Below are 22,385 nucleotides of genomic sequence, written 5' to 3'. Positions count from 1 at the left end.
AAAAATGTATAGTACGTTAATAGCGGGCGAGTTTGTCACTTCTGCTAATTATTATAAGTTAATATCGCCACGTAATGGCGTCGTAGGTTGCATCGGCCGCTGCACTGTAAATTATTCGAATGCAGGATAATTCAAGGAAGGCTGACATGAAATTGGGATCACTTTTTACAAATTAAAAGTGAACAATAATGTTAAATGAATATATTATCTGCCTAACTAGCACAAATATGCTTACATTTGCCAGTACTCGCAAAATGTCCTACACGCAACGAAGACAAGAGAAGAAGTAGAAGACGACTAAAAAATTAACAAAAGGGTGCATCTTGTCGTCTCTTTATATCGTTTTGTTTCGAGTGCATTTTTATATAGACTGTGCGGCTGGACCCGGAAGATGTTCGAGTCCTCCCTCGGGCATGTGTGTGTGTGTGTGTGTGTGTGTGTGTGTGTGTGTGTGTGTGTGTGTGTGTGTGTGTGTGTTTGTCCTTAGGATAATTTAGGTTAAGTAGTGTGTAAGCTTAGGGTCTGATGGCCTTAGCAGTTAAGTCCCATATGATTTCACACACATTTGAACATATTTTTTTCCATTTTTACATTTCTTTGCCCTCGCAACTTACCCAGAGATATTATTATAATACGGATACAGGAGAAAAATACATGTTAGCCTGAGCGGCTAGTGTCCATGTATTATTCAATTTTTTAAATGTCTCTTCTTTATAAATACTGTTTTAAGTTCTTTCTTAGTATTTCACTGGGGGCGGGGTATCTGCCAGGAAGTTTCAGCAATTGGTTCGGTTTTATTCGGCTCGGCTCGTATAGCCCAGTACTCTTCTGTCTGCGGGAAAGTTTTTTATTTCCTGATGCGACGCAGATTCCCCTGGCAGAGACTTCACGTACGATATGCACTCATCGACTTATAATTCGTCCAGGCATCAACTTAGAATGTGTTGAGAACTGTTCAAAAACCAACAGGTATGCGTTTCAAAATTATATGAATAATCGAAAGACCAACGTACGCTGGATGCTTGGCACTTTGTGAAACAAGGTTTTTGCTTCAAAAGTGAACTTGGCGCCACCTGAAATTGCCGCTCGGGGAGGGTACCTCGGTTTGCCTCCCATCTCCCTCGCCCCCCCCCCCCCCCCCCCAACCACCACCTAGATCCGGGCCTAATCTTTGAGACTCTTACGAGGGTTGCCCAGGAAGTAATACACCATCTTTTTTTTTTCTCAGCAGAAAATAATGCTACGACTGCGAAACGCTACGTAAGTATTATTTGAAGTCGCTTGAGTGAGCTCGCCAAGTTTCCGTCACTGCCAACGGATAGCGTAACTGCTGGACAGTTTGAAGGTTACCAGAATGAGATTTTCACTCTATAGCGGAGTGTGCGCTCATTTGAAACTTCCTGGCAAATTAAAACTGTGTGCCGGACCGAGACTCGAACTCAGGATCTTATTCTTTCGCGGGAAAGTGCTCTACCAACTGAGCTACCCAAGCACGACTCATGCCCCGTCCTCACAGCTTTACTTCCACCAGTACCTCGTCTCCTACCTTCGAAACTTAACAGAATCTCTCCTGCGAACCTTGCAGGACTAGCACTCCTGAAAGAAAGGATATTGCTGAGACACAGCCTGGGGGATGTTTCCAGAATGATAATTCTGAGCACTATGGGACTCAACAACTAAGGACAGCACACACATCCATGACCGAGGCAGGATTCGAACCTGGGACCGTAGCGGTCGCGCGGATCCAGACTGTAGCGCCTAGAACCGCTCGGCCACCTCGGCCGTCTTCCAGAATGAGATTTTCACCCTGCTGCGGAGTGTTCGCCGATATGAAACTTTCTGGCAGATTAAAGCTTTGTGCCGGACCGATTCTCGAACTCGGGACCTTTGCCTTTCGCGGGCAAATGCTCTACCATCTGAGCAACTCAGGCACGACTCACGCCCCGTCCTCACAGCTTTACTTACACCAGTACCTCGTCTCCTACCTTCAAAACATGGGGAAAGGCGAAGGTCCCGAGTTCGAGTCTCGGTCCGGCACACAGATTTAACCTGCTAGGAAGTTTCAGTTTGAAGGTTATATACGTTACAAGCTACGTTCCGTTACTGAATTTGTCACTGCAGAGAAAGGAACTGTGGGGAATATTCATAAACGCTTGTGCAGAGTCTATGGAGCATCTGCTGTCGACAGAACTACAGTTAGTCGTTGGGCACGGAGGGTGAGATCGTCAGAAGGCGGTCCGGCGGAGCTCCACGATTTGCAGCGGTCGAGGAGACCATCCAAGGCTGTCACACCGGACATGCTGCAGCGAGCTGATGTTGTCATTCCCGAGGACAGACGCGTACCTGTCAGTCAGCAAAGGAAGTGAGGATGCAATTATCCGCAGTCTTGGATATTCTAAAGTGTGTACAAGATGGGTCCCGCTGTGCCTAACGGTGGATCACAAATCGCACAGAAAAAACAATAGTCTCGATTTATTGCAAAGTTTTGAAGCTGAGGTGGAGGTCTTCTTATCCAGGACTGTGACAGGTTATAAAACTGGGGTTCACCATTTTGAGCCCGAAACAAAATGACGGTCGATGGAATGGCGCCGTTTCCACTCCCCACAGAAAAAAATTCAAAACAATTGCTTCCATCGGTAAGATCATGATCACCATTTTTTTGGACTGTGAAAGTGTGATTCTCATTGATGTGATGCCAAGAGGCTGTACTATTAATGCATATGTCAACACATTATCAAAACTCAAGACGCACTTTGGGTGACGTCGGCGCCACAGAAGCCCATTAGACGTTTTGCTCCAACACGATAACACTCGGCCCCACACAAGTCTGAGGACTGCTGAACACGTAGCAAGACAGGGTCGGACAGTGTTACACCATCCAACCTACATCCCTCGGAATTTCACTCGTTTGGGCCATTAAAGGATACCACTCGTGGAAGACATTTTGAGGACGATGAGAGGTGATTCACAGATTGAAGAACTGACTCCGCCACCAGGACAACGGTTGGTACCGACTGGGCATATGCGCCCTTGTTTCGCGCTGGAGAAAGGCCATAGAACGCGATGGAGATTACGTGGGAAAATTGGGTGTGTACAGGGTGTTACAAAAACCTACGGCCAAACTTTCAGGAAACATTCCCCACACACAAAGAAAGAAAATATGTTATGTCGGCATGTGTCCGGAAACGCTTACTTTCCGTGTTACAGCTCATTTTATTACTTCTCTTCCAATCACATTAATCATGGAATGGAAACACACAGCAACAGAACGTACCAGCGTGACTTCAAACACTTTGTTACAGGAAATGTTCAAAATGTCCTCCGTTAGCGAGGATACACGCATCCACCCTCCGTCGCATGGAATCTATGATGAGCTGGTGCAGCCCTGGAGAATGCCGTGTTGTATCACAGACGTCCACAACACGAGCACGAAGAGTCTTTATATTTGGTACCGAGGTTGCGTAGTTAAGGACTTTCAAATGCCCCCATAAATGAAAGTCAAGAGGGTTGAGGTAAGGAGAGCGTGGAGGCCATGGAATTGATCCGCCTCTACCAATCCATCGGTCACGGAATCTGTTGTTGAGAAGCGTACGAACACTTCGACTGAAATGTGCAGGAGCTCCATCGTGCGTGAACCATATGTTGTGTCGTACTTGTGAAGGCAGATGTTCTAGCAGCACAGGTAGAGTATTCCGTACGAAATCACGGCGGTGAATCGAGGAAGTACAGTACATACTGAAGAAACTAAAATGAGCTCTAACACGGAAATTAAGCGTTTCCGGACATATGTCCGCATAAAATCTTTTCTTTATTTGTGTGTGAGGAATGTTCCCTGAAAGTTTGGCCGTACCTTTTTGTAACACCCTGTAGATAAAACAACATTCTTTCGCACGTGCAACTCTCATTATGTTCAAGAAAGAATTGTTGAAGGAAAAAAAAATGCAGGGCATTACTTTTTGGGCAACCATCGTACATCGCGGCACGGTGAGTGGCAGAGAGTGCTTAGCAATTAGGTGTACAGCATCGGACAGACAGTGTGTACCCTGATCTGAATCTGTTCCCCGGCTGTGGAAGCCATTTAGCGCCCATCGTCCCGCTGGCTGCAGATTGGTCTAATCGCGCGCCTAACGGGTTGCCCCATTAGCCGAAAATCGCGCCTGGTCCTCTTGAAACGCTATGGCGCGTGGCGGCCAAAAACGTTGCCCATTCGCTTCGGCAACAGTCATCAGATTGAAAGCACGGTCGTCGACGGCGGTAAACCGGATTACTTGTATACGCAACCAAGGTTTTCCCGGTTGCAACACGATTTGTTGGGCGTCTAGTAATTCTGTAGTCGGCAAATATACTTTACTGTCTGTCGCCATGGATCAATGTTCATTGCGTTTTCACCGCTACTCGTTAAGTAGTAACGAATACGAGGGGTTTTTGAAGAGAGTTTTAGTCAAGTACGGGAAGCGCCGACGAAACTGGTGCACGCATGCGTACTCAAATACACAGATATGTGTTGTGGTCTTCCGTCCTGAGACTGGTTTGATGCATCTCTCCATACTACTCTATCCTGTGCAAGCTTCTTCATCTCCCAGTACCTACTGCATCCTACATCCTTCTGAATCTGTGTAGTGTATTCATTTCTTGGTCTCCCTCTACGATTTTTACCCTCCACACTGCCCTCCAATACTAAATTGGTGATCCTTGATGCCTCAGACCATGTCCTACCAACCGATCCCTTCTTCTAGTCAAGTTGTGCCACAAATTTCTCTTCTTCCGAATTCCAGCCAATACCTACTCATTAGTTATGTGATGTACTAATCTAATCTTCAGCATTCTTATGTAGCACCACATTTCGCAAGCTTCTATCCTCTTCTTGTCCATTCTATTTATCGTCCACGTTTCGCTTCCATACATGGCTACACTCCATACAAATACTTCCAGAAACGACTTCCTGACACTTAAATCTATACTAGATGTTAACAAATTTCTCTTCTTCAGAAACGCTTTCCTTGCCATTGCAAGTCAACATTTTATATCCTCTCTACTTCGACCATCGTGAGTTATTTTGCTCCCCAAATAGCAAAACTCATATACTACTGTAAGAGTCACATTTCCTAATATAATTCCCGCAGCATCACCCGACTTAATTCGACTACATTCCATTATCCCCGTTTTGCTTTTGTTGATGTTCATCTTATATCCTCCTTTCAGGACACTGTCCATTCCATTCAACTGCTCTTCCAAGTCCTTTGCTGTCTCTAACAGAATTACAATGTCATCGGCGAACCTCAAAGTTTTTATTTATTCTCCCTGGATTTTAATACCTACTTCAAATTTTTCTTTTGTTTCCTTTACTGCTTGCTCAATATACAGATTGAATAACATCGGGGAGAGGCTACTACCCTGTCTCACTCCCTTCCAACCCACTGCTTCCCTTTCATGCCCCTCGACTCTTATAACTGCCATCTGGTTTCTGTACAAACTGTAAATATCCTTTCGCTCCCTGTATCTTACCCCTGCTACCTGGTTCACGGTACACTCTTGAAATGATCGTATGGGAAAATCCCCACTTCATCGCTACCTTAGGGATGTTGGTGTTCCACCGACTAAAGCACCACGTTCAAACTCACTTAAATCTTGATAACCTACCACTGTAGCAGCAGTAACCAATCTAACAACTGCGCCAGCCACTTTTTGCATTATGTAGGAGTTGCCGACCGCAGCGGTATATTCTGCCTGTCGAAATTAGGCCCCGGGAGTATGCAACATTCCATTAGAACTACTGATAGTCTTGGGAGAGCCAGCCCAGACAAAACTCTACCATCTGGTCAGCGAGGTGTATGAGACAGACGAAATACCCTCAGACTTCAAGAAGGATATAATAGTTCCAATCCCAAAGAAAGCACCTGCTGACAGATGTGAAAATTACCAAACTATCAGTTTAATAAGAAACTGCTACAAAATATTAACACGAGTTCTCTACAGACGAATGGAAAAACTGGTAGAAGCCGACCTCGGGGAAGATCTCTTTGGATTCCGTAGAAATGTTGCAACACGGGAGGCAATACTGACCCTCCGACTTATCTTAGAGAATAGATTAAGGAAAAGCAAGCCTTCGTTTCTAGCATTTATAGACTCAGAGAAAGCTTTTGACAATGTTGATTGGAATACTATCTTTCATATTCTGAAAGTGGCAGGGGTAAAATACAGGGAGCGAAAGGCTAATTACAATTTGTGCAGAAACCAGACGGGGCATGAAATGGATGCAGTGGTTGGGAAGGGAGTGAGACAAGGTTGTAGCCTCTCCCCGATGTTATTCAATCTGTATATTGAGGAAGCAGTAAAGGAAACAAAAGAAAAATTCGGAGTACGAGTTAAAATCCATGGAGAAGAAATAAAAACTTTGAGGTTCGCCGATGACATTGTAATTCTGTCAGTGACAGCAAAGGACCTGGAAGAGCAACTGAACGTAATCGACAGTGTCTTGAAAGGAGGATATAAGATGAACATCAACAAAAGCAAAACGAGAATAATGGAATGCAGTAGAATTAAATCGGGTGATGCTGCGGGAATTAGATTAGGAAATGAGACGCTTAAAGTAGTATATGAGTATTGCTATTTGGGGAGCAAAATAACTCACGATGGTCGAAGTAGAGAGGATATAAAATGTAGTCTGGCAATGGCAAGGAAAGCGTTTCTGAAGAAGAGAAATTTGTTAACATCTAGTATAGATTTAAGTGTCAGGAAGTCGTTTCTGAAAGTATTTGTATGGAGTGTAGCCATGTATGGAAGCGAAACGTGGACGATAAATAGAATGGACAAGAAGAGAATAGAAGCTTGCGAAATGTGGTGCTGCATAAGAACGCTGAAGATTAGATTAGTACATCACATAACTAAGGGGTAGGTATTGGCTGGAATTGGGAAGAAGAGAAATTTTTGGCACAACTTGACTAGAAGAACGGATCGGTTGGTAGGGCATATTCTGAGGCATCAAGGTATCGCCAATTTAGTATTGGAGGGCAGCGTGGAGGGTAAAAATCGTAGACGGAGACCAAGAGATGAATATACTACACAGATTCAGAAGGATGTAGGGTGCAGTAGGTACTGGGAGATGAAGAAGCTTGCACAGGATAGATTAGCATGGAGAGCTGCATCAAACCAGTCTCAGGACTGAAGCCCACAACAACAACACCGTGAATCAGGTAAAACATCAAATCTCCGACATCGCTGCGGCTGGAAAAAGATCCTGCATGAAGGGGACCGTCCGCCACACACCTTCAGGTGGCTTGCGGAGTAGGGATGTAGATGTAGAAACGACGGCTGAAGAGAATCATTGAACGTGGCAGAAGTGCAAACATTACGAAAATTGCTGCTGATTTCAGTGGTGGGCCACCAACAGGTGGCAGCGTGCGAAACATCATCGATGTGGGCTTTCGGAGCAGAAGGCACACTGGTGTGCCCTTGATGATTGACGACACAAAGCTTTACGCCTCGTCTCGCAAGGGTAAACCCTCAGCCAACCGATTCGGCTCCAATTTGGCAGCTCGCTTGTCTACAACCCAAAAAGAAAGGACTCTAAGATATTTGGGGTCAACACTATCTAATAATTTTGAGAAAAACAGCCCTAAATGTTATGACGAGCAATAGACTCAAAATTGGAATGATCGATAGATGGTTGTAAATAGAGCACTTTTCATAATCAGGTATGGGGTGCGCAAACGCAAACTTTTCCAGGAATCGAGGGCCGCTTCTGTACCCACATGTTAAACGCTTTTCGCCGATAGCGTAACGGCCAAGGTAATAGCCGGCACGGTAGCTCATCGTGTTCGTTCAGAGAGCCGGTTGGCCTCAGTAAAAAAAAAAAAAAAAAAAAAAAAAAAAAAAAAAAAAAAAAAAAAAAAAAAAAAAACACCTAATTGGAAGTATCAACAAATGACCTTGAACGGAAGTCATGTGACGTCCGCAATGACCAAAGACAACGATCATTAAAAAAAATAATAATAATTTGCTGCAAATGCGAAAAACCGTGTTCGAATCTCGAAGAAACCAAACGGATCCTATTCTTTTCGTTTGTATGTTTCCATATCTCATTTGATAGGAATAGGAGGGTTAATAAGGTAAGTTAATCAATAAGGAATGGTATAATAAGGCAGGCAAATAAATTTCTCAAACCTCTTGGGACAGTAAGCAACTAAAGTGTTACTCCAGGTCACTTTACAACCGCTCTTCCAGTCAATGTTACGTGTCCTCACTTTTCTTCGAACAAATAGACGGATGGTAAAAGTCATATAAACATTCGAAACAAATATACTCATGGCACTAAGAACATCTGTCTGCAGCTCGTGGTCGTGCGGTAGCGTTCTCGCTTCCCGCGCCCGGGTTCCCGGGTTCGATTCCCGGCGGGGTCTGGAATTTTCTCTGCCTCGTGCTGACTGGGTGTTGTGTGATGTCCTTAGGTTAGTTAGGTTTAAGTAGTTCTAAGTTCTAGGGGACTGATGACCACCGATATCAAGTCCTATAGTGCTCAGAGCCATTTGAACCAAGAACATCTAATGAATGCAATCTTTCGACAGCTGCACTGTTACTTCCGAAGAGTTGGCGGAGAACAAACTTGGTTTACATTTAAAAATATGTCTTTTTCGGGAATTAATTTTGATGCCTACCACGCTTACGATAATATCGCCTGAAAAATCGTTGCTTAAAGTTGGTTGTGAATTATGCTGTGATTAGTTATTGCAACTGTGCGATTGTGCAATTCCCAACCCGTTACCTTGGCCTGTGTTTGGTCTTTGCGGACGTCACATGACATCTGTTCAAGTTCGTTTGTTGATAGTTCCGCTCAGTTATTTTATTACAGAGGCCAACCGGCTCTCTGACCGAACACACTGGGCTACCGTGCCGGCTCGTTGCGCTATCGGTGCTGTCAGCGAAAATCGTTTACCACGTGGGTACTGAAGCTACACCTGTAAAAGTTTCTTATCTCGATTTATGGAGGTGTATGCGTTTTGGACCACATACCTATTGATGAAAAATGCTCTATTTATAATTATCTATCGATCCCTCCAATTTTGTGTCGACTGCACGTCATAACCTTTAGGGATGATTTTCTCAAAAACGCGGCGGTGTTGACCCAAAATATCTTAGATTCCTTCGTTTTAGGTTGTACACAAGCGACCTGCCAAATTTGAGCCGAATCGGTTGGCCGTGTCTGAGGCCTTCGCCTTGTCAGACACTCGACACCGTCATTGGACTGTTGGTGACAAGAAAGATGTTGCCTGGTCGGATGAGTCTCGTTTCAAATTGCATCGAGTGGATGGATGTGTACTGGTATGGAGACAAGCTCATGAATCCATAAACCCTGTATGTGAGCAGGGGACTGTTCAAGGTGATAGAGGCTCTGTAATGGTGTGGGGCATGTGCAGTTGGAGTGATGTTGGACCGCTTATACTTTTAGCTAGCGCTTGTAGCTTTAAGGCCAAAAATATTACTATTGTCGGCTCCAGTATTCCTTTAATTTTGCCTAAGTTCAAAATGGTTCAAATGGCTCTGAGCACTATGGGACTTAACATCTGTGGTCATCACTCTCCTAGAACTCAGAACTACTTAAACCTAACTAACCTAACGACAACATACACATCGATGCTCGAAGCAGGATTCGAACCTGCGACCGTAGCGGTCACGCGGTTCCAGACTGAAGCGCCTAGAACCGCACGGCCACAACGGCCGGCCTTTGCCTAAGTGCTTGAAGTGTTGTACCCAAGTGATGTTGCCATATCTCTTGATGAAGGAGCTCAGGTCTACGTGACTCCCGTCCCTGTACTCTTAGTTGAAGGTTCTTTGGAGGCCAGTTCAGCAACGATCTCGTGACGTTACAATATCGAGTTATTTGGGATCTCATAACTGTGCTGTTTTGATGAAAAAATTACAATAAGCCGTAAGAATATTATTCATGAAACATGCTGTAAGGCAGTGCATACCAAGGGCAAGCAGTACAGTAGTAGTAGAGTGGTATTTGCCTTACGACAGGACATGTCATGGGTTAAACCTCTTCCACTTTTGTCTGTCCTTAGCCAGTCTTTTCATTTCTGAGTATTTGTCTCCTCTGATATTTTCCCCTTTCAACCTCCGCCATTCTTTCTATTTCTTCCTTCAATAAACACTCCTTCCTCAAACATTGTCCAATCGAGTTCCGTTTCCTCTTTCTGATGACTCAGCATGTTTTTTTCTTCTCCAACTCCTCTTAGTACTTCTTCATTCCTTACTTCGTCTTCCAATTTCACTTTTTCAATTCTTCTCCATTTCCGCAACTCTAGTACCTCCAACCTTCTTTCATCTTCCTTCCTCAATGTCCAGGTCTCTGCGCCATATAGTGCAACGCTCCAGATGTAACATTTGGCAATATCTTTGTTTATTGGTCCACAAAGTAAACTGTGGTTCCTCTTGAATCCTTCTTTTGCCATTGCAATTCTTTTTCTTGTTTCTGTTGAACAATACATATCATTCATTATTACACTCCCCCTAATTTCATACTGCATTTTGTGCCCTTTTCTCCAGTGGCCATGCTTTTCGTTTTCTTCTTTTTAACCTTCATTCCATATTCTTCTAATTTTATGTTTAGACCATCTAACATTTGTTCTATCTCTCTTGCACTCTCTGCCATCACAACCATGTCGTCTGCAAATCTTATAAACTCCACTCTCCGACCCCCTATACAACCTCCTCTCCTTCCATCAAAACGTTAACTAATAATTTCCTCCAGGTACATATTGAACAGTGTTGGTGATAAACCTTGTCTTACACCTTTTCCCAGTTCAATTTCTTCACTCATCGAAAAAATGGTTCAAATGGCTCTGAGCACTATGGTACTTAACATCAGTCCCCTAGAACTTCGAACTACGTAAACCTAACTAGCCTAAGGACATCACATAACACCCAGTCATCACGAGGCAGAGAAAATCCCTGACACCGCGGGAATCGAACCCGGGAACCCTGGCGCGGTCTTCACTCATCACACATCCTATTCTTACCCTTGCTCTCTGGTTCAAATATAAATTTCTAATTAGCTGTCCATCCCTCTAGTCAACTTCATGTTTTCTTATGATTTCCATCAGTTTGACCCATCTGACACAGTCAAAAGCCTTCTCAGGATCAATGAACACATCATACACCTTCCTTTTCTTCTCCATGTACCTCTCCCCTATCACTCTCAGAAGCACAATGACATCTGTAGTTCCCACCCCTCGCCTGAAACCAACTTGTTCATCACCCATTACGCAATTCAGCTTTCCATATAGCGTTCTGTTGAGCGTCCTCAGCAAGACTCTGGCTACTTGCGATGTCTAATGCTCACTGTTCTATGTTCCTCACACTTTTTGCTGTTCTTTGTCTTTTCTATAGGTATTAACATACTTTTTGTAAAATCCTTTGGCCATTTTCCTGTCATTTATATTTGATTACACAGTTCAATCAGTTCCCTTTTCCCTTCTTTCTCCAATGAGTTCAACAGTTCCGCGGGAATCTCATCATCCCATTGCCTTTCCATTTTTCGTCTCCTTCATAGATTCTTCAAACTCACTAGTTAGCATTGTATTTCCTTTGTCATCATCTGCAACTTTATCTTCTTCTTCTTCTTGTATCCCAGGGTCTTCTTCACTTGGTCGGAAGTCTGCAGCGCATAGCCATTCTGTATATTCTTCTCATCTTCTCATTATTTCTTGGGGTTCACTCACCATTTTACCGTGTCCTGCCTCTACTTCCTTTAATCCATTGTTGTTTCCCTATTCCCCGAATGTCAAATCCATTGCTTCTTTGTACGTCAAATCATATTTTCCTTCTTTCTCGAATTTCCATATCTTGTCTCACTTTTCTGTCAGGCTTTTCTCCTTTGCTTTTTCTGTCTCCCTTCTTAATTCATTATTTAACATCCTGTAGTTACGCTTCCCTTCTTCTGTGTTTACAGTTTTCCATTTCCTGTTTCATCCATCTTGGTTATCATATCTGGTGTTACCGATTATTTCCTCACTCTTTTCCTCCTTCACTCCAAGCCTTTCCTTAGCTGCCTTTTTGAGCCCATTTTTAAAACAATCCCATCTTACTTCTGTGCATTCCGTTTCCTGTACTTTCATCATGATTGACAAAGGCAATTGTGAAAAATTAGAGAATGTACCGGGTGATTAAATGTCAGTATAAATTTGAAAACTCGATAAACCACGGTATAATGTAGATAGAGAGGTAAAAATTGACACACATGCTTGGCATGACATGGGGTTTTATTAGAACCAAAATGCAGGATGGCACTCCATCCCATATTGCTAGACGCGTGAAAGATCTCTTGGGCGCGTCGTTTTGTTGATGATCGTGTGCTCAGCCGCCACTTTCGTCACTCTTGGCCTTCCAGGTCCCCAGACCTCAGTCCGTGCGATTATTGGCATTGGGGGTTATCTGAAGTCGCAAGTGTATCGTGATCGACCGACATCTCTAGGGATACTGAAAAACAACATCCGACGCCAATGCCTCAGCATAACTCCGGACATGCTTTACAGTGCTGTTCACAACATTATCCCTCGACTACAGCTATTGTCGAGGAATTATGGTGGACATATTGAGCATTTCCTGTAAAGTACATCATCTCTGCTTTGTCTTACTTTGTTATGCTAATTATTGCTATTCTGATCAGATGAAGGCGGCATCTGTCGGCCATTTTTTCTAACTTTTGTATTTTTTGGTTCTAATAAAACCCCATGTTATTGCAAGCATGTGTGTCAATTTGTACCTCTCTATCTACACTATTCCGTGATTTAGTCAGTTTTCAAATTTATACTGACTTTTTGATCACCCGGTACATTCTCTAATTTTTCACAATTGCCTTTGTCTTTCAGTTTCTCAAGGTTAATGTGCTCTCTCTTTTGTCCCTTCCAGGTTCTTTTCAATTTAACTAGAACCTAAGCTGTTACTGAGCTGAATAGAATACAAACGGCACAGTAAGACAAGTGGGCATTGAGCTTGAGAGACGACGCTTAGCAATCTGCGAAGGCACGGTTTATCGCAGGTAGGTAGTCCCTGGTCGATCGTGAGGTGAGAGCTTGTATGCATAATCTGTTAACGGACGCTAACGCATTGCGCCCACACCACATTCTGGCGTTGTTTGTTGTTTATGGAAAATGCTAGAGGTACCCACACGCGACGTCTCCGCCTGAGAACAGTGTATCTCCGATCGTTTGCGCTCTTCATATGTGTGCACACACGTCACTTGTTTTCCACCGAGAGCAGCACTTGGGCTACTCCCGCCGCTGTGAATAAACGTGACATTCTACGGGGGGCGGGTGTAAGCACGTAGTGACCTCAGAGATGCCTTCTTTCCACTCGTCACGCACCAACGACCATGATAACCGAACGCGTCCTTAACCCATTACTGGCGAAAACTCTATCAGATCATTTTTTGCAAACTTTTATACATAAATACGTTACATTGAGTGATTAATTGAATAAAAAATTGTTTTGAAAATTTTCAGTTTATTGGAACAAAAACCACAGACCGTCCCATTTTTGGGACATTGGCCAAATGCACTATCCAAATTCACAACCTTATTCTCGATGCATAATATTGTAAAATCAACACAAACAATAAATAAAGAATGTTTTAATATTATTGAATGTCTATTCAGTATGAAATGAAGCAAAACACTTGTTGTGTACACCAACATTGCACCTGTCACATTTTTTTTCTCTTGCAGTTAGCACATCCCTTTTGTGTTTTACTCTCTTCTGTGTTTTACGTGACACAATGAAATGATATCCTGGATCTAGTCGTACATCTGTGCTCACCCATCCTCCCATCAATTTGCTTCCATGTGGTCCTCTGTGTTTTGGTACTGATGTTGTTTTCTTTGACAGGTAAAACATCACTATTCTCTGTCGGACATCCAAAAGTGAGAGCTTCTCTCTAAAGTACCGTCTTCATCTTGTACAACAGACTCATTGTTCAATACATTTTGGCAATGTCTTCTTCATCTGTTATTACATCTGCATCAAGTGGAATAACCGCCAATTCTACGTCATTATCTTCATCGTCACTCTCTGGATGGTTCGCTAGTTCTGCTAGAATTTCTTCAAGTGTAAGTCCACGCGGCGTGTTTTTATCCTGTTCGAATCTTAAATTTCGAATAGAACATGAAAAAAGCATATATAAAGAACGTAAAATCACCTTCTTCTCTGTATAATACGCGTATACAAGAATAGGGCACATCAACAATAAATTATAGTGTAACATGCCTTTGTCCCATTATTGGGACGCACAAAATACACTCCTGGAAATGGAAAAAAGAACACATTGACACCGGTGTGTCAGACCCACCATATTTGCTCCGGACACTGCGAGAGGGCTGTACAAGCAATGATCACACGCACGGCACAGCGGACACACCAGGAACCGCGGTGTTGGCCGTCGAATGGCGCTAGCTGCGCAGCATTTGTGCACCGCCGACGTCAGTGTCAGCCAGTTTGCCGTGGCATACGGAGCTCCATCGCAGTCTTTAACACTGGTAGCATACCGCGACAGCGTGGACGTGAACCGTATGTGCAGTTGACGGACTTTGAGCGAGGGCGTATAGTGGGCATGCGGGAGGCCGGGTGGACGTACCGCCGAATTGCTCAAAACGTGGGGCGTGAGGTCTCCACAGTACATCGATGTTGTCGCCAGTGGTTGGCGGAAGGTACACGTGCCCGTCGACCTGCGACCGGACCGCAGCGACGCACGGATGCACGCCAAGACCGTAGGATCCTACGCAGTGCCGTAGGGGACCGCACCGCCACTTCCCAGCAAATTAGGGACACTGTTGCTCCTGGGGTATCGGCGAGGACCATTCGCAACCGTCTCCATGAAGCTGGGCTACGGTCCCGCACACCGTTAGGCCGTCTTCCGCTCACGCCCCAACATCGTGCAGCCCGCCTCCAGTGGTGTCGCGACAGGCGTGAATGGAGGGACGAATGGAGACGTGTCGTCTTCAGCGATAAGAGTCGCTTCTGCCTTGGTGCCAATGATGGTCGTATACGTGTTTGGCGCCGTGCAGGTGAGCGCCACAATCAGGACTGCATACGACCGAGGCACACAGGGCCAACACCCGGCATCATGGTGTGGGGAGCGATCTCCTACACTGGCCGTACACCTCTGGTGATCGTCGAGGGGACACTGAATATTGCACGGTACATCCAAATCGTCATCGAACCCATCGTTCTACCATTCCTAGACCGGCAAGGGAACTTGCTGTTCCAACAGGACAGTGCACGTCCGCATGTATCCCGTGCCACCCAACGTGCTCTAGAAGGTGTAAGTCAACTACCATGGCCAGCAAGATCTCCGGATCTGTCCTCCATTGAACATGTTTGGGACTGGATGAAGCGTCGTCTCACGCGGTCTGCACGTCCAGCACGAACGCTGGTCCAACTGAGGCGCCAGGTGGAAATGGCATGGCAAGCCGTTCCACAGGACTACATCCAGCATCTCTACGATCGTCTCCATGGGAGAATAGCAGCCTGCATTGCTGCTAGGGGTGGATATACACTGTACTAGCGCCGACATTGTGCATGCTCTGTTGCCTGTGTCTATGTGCCTGTGGTTCTGTCACTGTGATCATGTTATGTATCTGACCCCAGGAATGTGTCAATAAAGCTTCCCCTTCCTGGGACAATGAATTCACGGTGTTCTTATTTCAATTACCAGGAGTGTATATCGATATTGCACATACTTGAACAAAATCTGGAGTATACTTAATCTCACACGCACATTGTATGTTCATAACAAACACGCCCAGACAAATAAATCACAGCTCTTTGTCGCCAGGAACTACCAGCAGAAATACAGGGCTACCAAGTGCGAGAACAAAAAATCGGCAAGTTTATAATTTTCCTGACGTGAAGTACTGGGAAAAAAGTTATTTATTTTACATTTACAGGCATTATAGCAGTTAGTGGAACCTACAGGTGCAACAGTAAAGGCTAGAAGCTCCATTGCTTACGTAGAAATAAGTAAAGTATGCGCGTCCCAAAAAAAAGGACAATGGTCAGTAATGGGTTAATTTTGTCTACACCAGGCGCGGTGTGGTGCCTATGAGCGCTCATTGGTAGCACACCACGCCTGTTAACATGCGGCGCTTGGGGTCTACAGCACAGCTACGATATTTGGGGATGTGCTTTTAACAGTCCGAAACCGATCGTAAGAAAATAAAGTACATCCGTCACCTTCGGGACCGGGACAATGGTCGGAACGAAAAAACGGTCGGATTATGCGAAAAATCTCATATTTATTGCAAAAATATAAAAAGCCATTTAGTACAAAAAATTAAACAATTTAAGAACTAAAAGACGTCTACAGTAATAAAAAGATGATTTTACACAATGTTAAACAACATATTAACTAAAAAACATCTACACACGCTAGAGGATGTATTGGTTTTAAAAGGAAAAACGAGAAACAAATTACAGTACTGTACTGAATAACGTATAAACGAAATATATTGTAACCTAAAAAATGTTTAAGGAACTGAATATAAAAAGAAATACTTTACAAAGAAATAAACTACTGTATGATAAACTAAGAAATACTGTATGCATTGTTTTTACAGTAAAAACGAAAACAAACTACTTGGAAAAAAGTCAGTGATACATTTTTGTTATGTTGTTGTTGTTGTTGTTGTCGTCTTCAGTCCTGAGAATGGTTTGATGCAGCTCTCCATGCTACTCTATCCTGTACCAGCTTCTTCATCGCCCAGTACCTACTGCAACCTACATCCTTCTGAATCTGCTTAGTGTATTCATCTCTTGGTCTCCCTCTACGATTTTTACCCTCCACGCTGCCCTCCAATCGTAAATTTGCGATCCCTTGATGCCTCAAAACATGTCCTACCAATCGATCCCTTCTTCTAGTGAAGTTGTGCCACAAACTTCTCTTCTCCCCAATCCTATTCAATACCTCCTCATTAGTTACGTGATCTATCCACCTTATCTTCAGCATTCTTCTGTAGCACCACATTTCGAAAGCTTCTATTCTCTTCTTGTCCAAACTATTTATCGTCCATGTTTCACTTCCATACATGGCTACACTCCAAGCAAATACTTTCAGAAACGACTTCCTGATACATAAATCTATATTCGATGTTAACAGCTTTCTCTTCTTCAGAAACGCTTTCCTTGCCATTGCCAGTCTACATTTTATATCCTCTCTACTTCGACCATCATCAGTTATTTTACTTCCTAAGTAGCAAAACTCCTGTACTACTTTAAGTGTCTCATTTCCTAATCTAATTCCCTCAGTATCAATTTTTGTTAAGCAGATGTTATTCTAGATTTATCTGCAGTGTCCCTCAATTTTTTTATCAACAAAACATCCATTGGAGTTGAAGTTGGATTCTGCTCGATGTATTGAATGGTGATGTCAATAGCGTTTTTTGCATCGTTGTGTGAAATCCGGGTTGCGGGTTTGTCTAATCCATCCGAGTCCTCATTTACACTTTCCACGCTAACAGCGGTCTGGTCTTCATTGAGCTCTTCCAAAGTGTTACATTCGTTGATCTACTCTTCAACTTCATTGGCAGGGACGTTCGGCTCCAGAGTTTGTATATCTTTCACGATTTCCAATGCGTCGTTGTTTTGCTCATCTTCGGTATGCTTATTTTCAAACTTGCGGCCAAAGCTTACGCCACGATTTCCGCAGTGTGTCAGGTCTCAGTTCATCCCATGCTGCAGCGACTGTGTAGATAGCATCTATGATGTTCAGCGATTTATGTCGAAAATAAGTTATGACCTTCTTCAGATTTTTCCAAGAATGAGCTGATATACTTTCTGCGATATCGCCTTTTTAACCATTCGATAACGCCGTGATCAATTGGTTGGATGAGTGAGGTCATATTAGGAGGCAGAAAGAGAGCTTTTATTTTCCCTTTCACCGAATCTTCCTCAGATGGACGTGATGGTGCGTTATCCAACAGCAGTAGAGCACGAACAGGCGATTTTTTTTGCTTCAAGTCTTTTTCGACCGAGGGCACAAACTCGTCGAAAAACTAGGATTTAAAAAGGTTGCAGTCCATCCAAGCAGATTTTTGATTGCGGTAATAAACCGGCAAGGAAGATAAGTTTATATTTTTGAATGCCCTTGGCTTCTTAGATTTGCCAGACGAACAAGGGGAGCTTGTGGGTACGTTTTGCTACAAGGAATGACTGTTATTCTATCTTTTATAAGTTTCGTTCCTACTACAGATTCATTTGAAGCTGTGAGCGTTTTTGTTGGCAACATTTTAAAGTCCAGTCCTGTCTCGTCGGTGTTACATACTTGGCAGGGTAACAGTTCAATTTCTTCTACAATTTCTTGAAACTTAACAGAAAACTCCTTAGCAGCTGCGGAATCGGCAGATAGTTTTTCACCGGAAATAGAAACAAATCGGACACCATGACGCGTTTTCCAACGATCAATCCAGCCTTCCCTGGCAGCAAATTTACTTTCGGCTTCTAGTTTTTTGTGCAAAACTATCGCTTTTTCTTTGAGAATTGGCCCGGATATTGGAGTTCCTTTTCTTCTTTCTTGACAAAACCACATCCACAATGCGTTACCAAACAGTTCTAGTTTAGGCTATTTTAATGTCTTGCGATTCTTCAGTGTGTTTTCACCATCAATCGTAACTGTATAGGATTCAATCAATGTCTTTCCGATTCTTCCTCCAATCCTTACTTGTCGTAACACCTACATTCAGTTCATTTTGCAACTTTTTGGAGCGATTCTCCTTCGTCCAGTCTCTGTAGCACTGCTAATTTTTCCTTTTGTGAAAGAGTTACGTGTTTACGTTTGAATCCAGAAATGTTGAAAAACAGACAACTGTACACACAATGAATCTACAGAAATAAGTACTGTAGAGAACACGGAATAAAGCAAACAACGACGTTTTTTAATCCCAGCAAAGGATAAAACTGCGCAATAACGTACAGTATAACAACATGCACAGCGATGGACTTCGCAACAATGGACCGACAGGCGTACAGTCAGTGACAAGTTGGCACAGCTTCAGCGTGGTCGGACTAACCGGAGTGACGGACCATCCAAGGTCGGATTAGAGGGGTTCTACTGTAACTTACAACTGAAGCGGTATTTTAAACCTCTGCTACATATACAACAGAGACTGATGCCAATGGGCCACAGAACAAAGTGAGATACATAACGGCTATCGTGTGTGTTGTTTGTCTAAAAGTCTATGCCACACTGCCCCTGCCACAAAGTAAGAGTTGCATTTGACGTCAACGCACCTGTTATAAGCAAGTATTTAGTAAAAACAAGAAAAAAGAGAAAACAATCGTGATAACAATAAGAAACAGTGTTGTTTCCACAGTAATAAGTGCAGTCCACTTTCTTTTAGTTCTATGAGCAAAATCTTTATAGTTTGAGAGCATTCGTCATGTTCAAATTTTAAATTGTTGTGCTCGAGGGCATTACATTCCTTCCAGACGACAGAATTAACAATATAGAATGGCATCTATACAATCATACTTTTATGTTTAACTCCAGGATACAGTTCATATCCCTCTCTCCCCTCACCTCTCGTCATTTTCTGGAAAAAAAACCTACATGACTGCCGACGATTACATACAACCAATCTGCAGCGGTCAGATCTCTGTACCAAAACATGTCACAGATGTACTAAATTATCTCACATCTCTTATACATGCCTACGTTCCTGCAAATACTACAGATCACTATAGAATGTCGTTTTTATTTCGAAACTTTCATCAGAGTAAAGAAAAAGCGACAATTTTAAATCGAAGGGAAAAAAAATCTGTTAAGCGATTTCTTTCAGTTTGGTGGACAAAATTATATTGTTTGAGAGTATCCCTGGCGTTCAGATCAGTGTCCGTAAATAAATCGTCATGCACATGGGTATTGCAAACATTTCAGACTCTAGAAACAACATTACAGAATGCAGCCTTTGATTCCGTTTGTTCATGTCGGTAAAAACAGAATCATTTTACGTTCAGCAACAAGAAGTTGTAATTCCAGAGGACGTTGTTGTTTTGTACGCTACGGATGCTCCTATTGTACCAATGAAGTCCTATATCGCACTGACGTTCATAGAATATAAAAAACAAAGCAAATCTTCAGAGCATGCTTTGTAATATAACCTACTAATGTAACATAATAGAGACCCCACCAATACACTGAAAACAAGTACCGTCTGCATGGTGGGTGACATCTGACATTTTTGCTCCATGACTCACCTCTAACGATATTCACCTTCATTTGCACTAATGCCAGATTCTCTTGTAGTTTTGTCAGCAATAACAGAACAACCTGTTTCACACAGTTTAATCACATGTCGGGAAAAACACTATCATTTCCAGGTTCCACAATGAGATATAATTCAGAGGGTGGCTACTTCATAATCAGAGGTTATGAAGTGTGCAATAACACAGGACTTGCAGCAGTACCTTTTTTTTTATACACGAAATCGTGGTGGAAATTATAAACACAGTCAGTATTTCATGAAAAAAAAAATAAATCGAGTTCTGGTAATTTTATGAGCAAAATCGGTGCAGTCTGAGAGTATTCTTTGTGTTTAAATCAGAAACTGCCATGTACAAGGGCATTACATTCATTTCAGGCATACGAAATACGGATACCAGCAACGATATATAGTCACTTATAACGTTTGTGAGCACGCATCATCATTATTTTGCAACACCCCAGAGTAGGTAAAAAAGACCATCAAGTATCTGCATCCAAATTTTAACCAGTCATACCACTCACTCTAAAAGAATCTTCTACATCATTTTGCAGTGTCACTCTCTTCCATTATATCGAGAAACAAATACTGTCCGCATGTTGACATCAGCCATTCTACAAATAGTAGTATTGCTTCACTGGAGCAGGTGACCACTGTTCAAAGTCGCTTGCAGAGACCTGTGTAAAGCTCTGTCGCCTGTACTGGAGGAAAACGATATCACACAGAATATCAATCATAAGAGAGGCTTCCAGTCTTGTTTTTTTCATAAGCAATTTGATACACTGTTTTCCTGCTGTAACACAACCAAGCAGGATGTGACGACAGCTTTGTGCATCAGAATGTGACTTCGATGCCTGTGTCAGGTGCTAAACTGACACTAACACATTTCATTCCATTGGCTCTCACAGAAAGCTGGACATCACATGGTGTAAACTATACTGCTCCCACAACACACTGGATGGTAGAAATAAAACATAGAGGTGATGTTTCTAATTGTCAAAAAGTGGACACTAGAAGAGTATGCGGCACTGTGGAAAGTTGCAGCAGTCCAAAAGGTGATATCGTATCCCTTTAATACTATTTACGACAGTGACGGAGTAGCAGATGTCTCAGTGTTCGATTTTGAAGAGGCCAAGAGCATTGGTTTATCGTTTTTCAGTCATGTACATGATCACTGTTCCGTTGTTGACCACTCCAAGAAGGTTCTGTTTACAACACATGCAGGGTATAAAAAGAGGTTGGGGAAAAAATTTAGAAGGCATCACAGCACATGGAAATCGGACGTGTCGGTAGCATTGAGAAACATCTGGAAACAACTGCCTGAAGGTGATGACCTCTACATTTAATCCCATTTTCTACAGTAGAAGTCCAGCTTCTGCCAAGGCTCTCTTCACCGCAAACAATATATTGTGGTAATCAACAGTGTACCAGTTAACAGAAGGGCTGGAAAAGACACCATCAATATAGGATGATGTACTGTAATAAGCACCGCACTTAATAATGTGATCATTTGTAGCAATTGTACCATTTTTTCTGTAATTTCAATGCCGGTCAATGACACAGCAGAGTGCTTCCCAATTTCTGTATCAGCACTAAATGACCCTCCACTACTTTCTGAGTATCATATACTAGACTGCAAATGCAGAGAAATGACAGTCCCATACATCCATTCGGTCATGTACACCAAAGTATGTCAGACAGCGTCCTATACCGATGCAGTTAGGTTATGTACGTATTCCTAACACATCGATAATAGTGACCATCTTTCCTTATGTTGATGGAAGTCACTATTCTCGCATACAATGGTAAAGTCAGAGACTGAAAGAGCTCCCCACATTGTCCTGAACCAACCCTCCCTGCAACATGGACGCCGATTTCATCTGCAACTGTCCAGAACTAGGAGGGTACCATACACACTACGTTCCATGTCATGTGAAGGAACACAGTAAGCTCAGTCCATAACTCCTGTACAATAAAGACTGTTCGGCACCAGTCTTACGACACCCGCCCAAGTGCGCAAGACATCTCCGCATGCGTGCATGTCAGGGAGGTGATACACTCCTTATTATTGTATGGTAGACATGATAGTGTCATGGTGGTATAAGAGATGGTTAAGAAAAAAACGTGTAGTTTATG

General features: G+C 43.1%; 1 protein-coding gene across 2 annotated transcripts in view; it reads left to right on the top strand.

Annotated features, from left to right (window-relative positions):
• LOC126293404 (aminomethyltransferase, mitochondrial) overlaps window positions 1-22,385 on the top strand; it is a 168,492-nt gene that overhangs the window by 41,627 nt on the left and 104,480 nt on the right. The window contains exon 2 of one of the 2 annotated variants that reach the window (XM_049986617.1): window positions 12,910-13,039. The exons of the other annotated variant lie outside the window; for it this stretch is intronic. The gene's annotated coding sequence lies outside the window, so the exon portion shown is untranslated. The remainder of the gene's footprint in view (window positions 1-12,909; window positions 13,040-22,385) is intronic. 2 annotated transcript variants of the gene reach the window in all.

The sequence above is a fragment of the Schistocerca gregaria genome, chromosome 10 (assembly GCF_023897955.1).
Source record: "Schistocerca gregaria isolate iqSchGreg1 chromosome 10, iqSchGreg1.2, whole genome shotgun sequence".
Lineage (NCBI taxonomy): Eukaryota > Metazoa > Arthropoda > Insecta > Orthoptera > Acrididae > Schistocerca > Schistocerca gregaria.
This window is presented reverse-complemented; position numbering and strand designations above follow the sequence as displayed.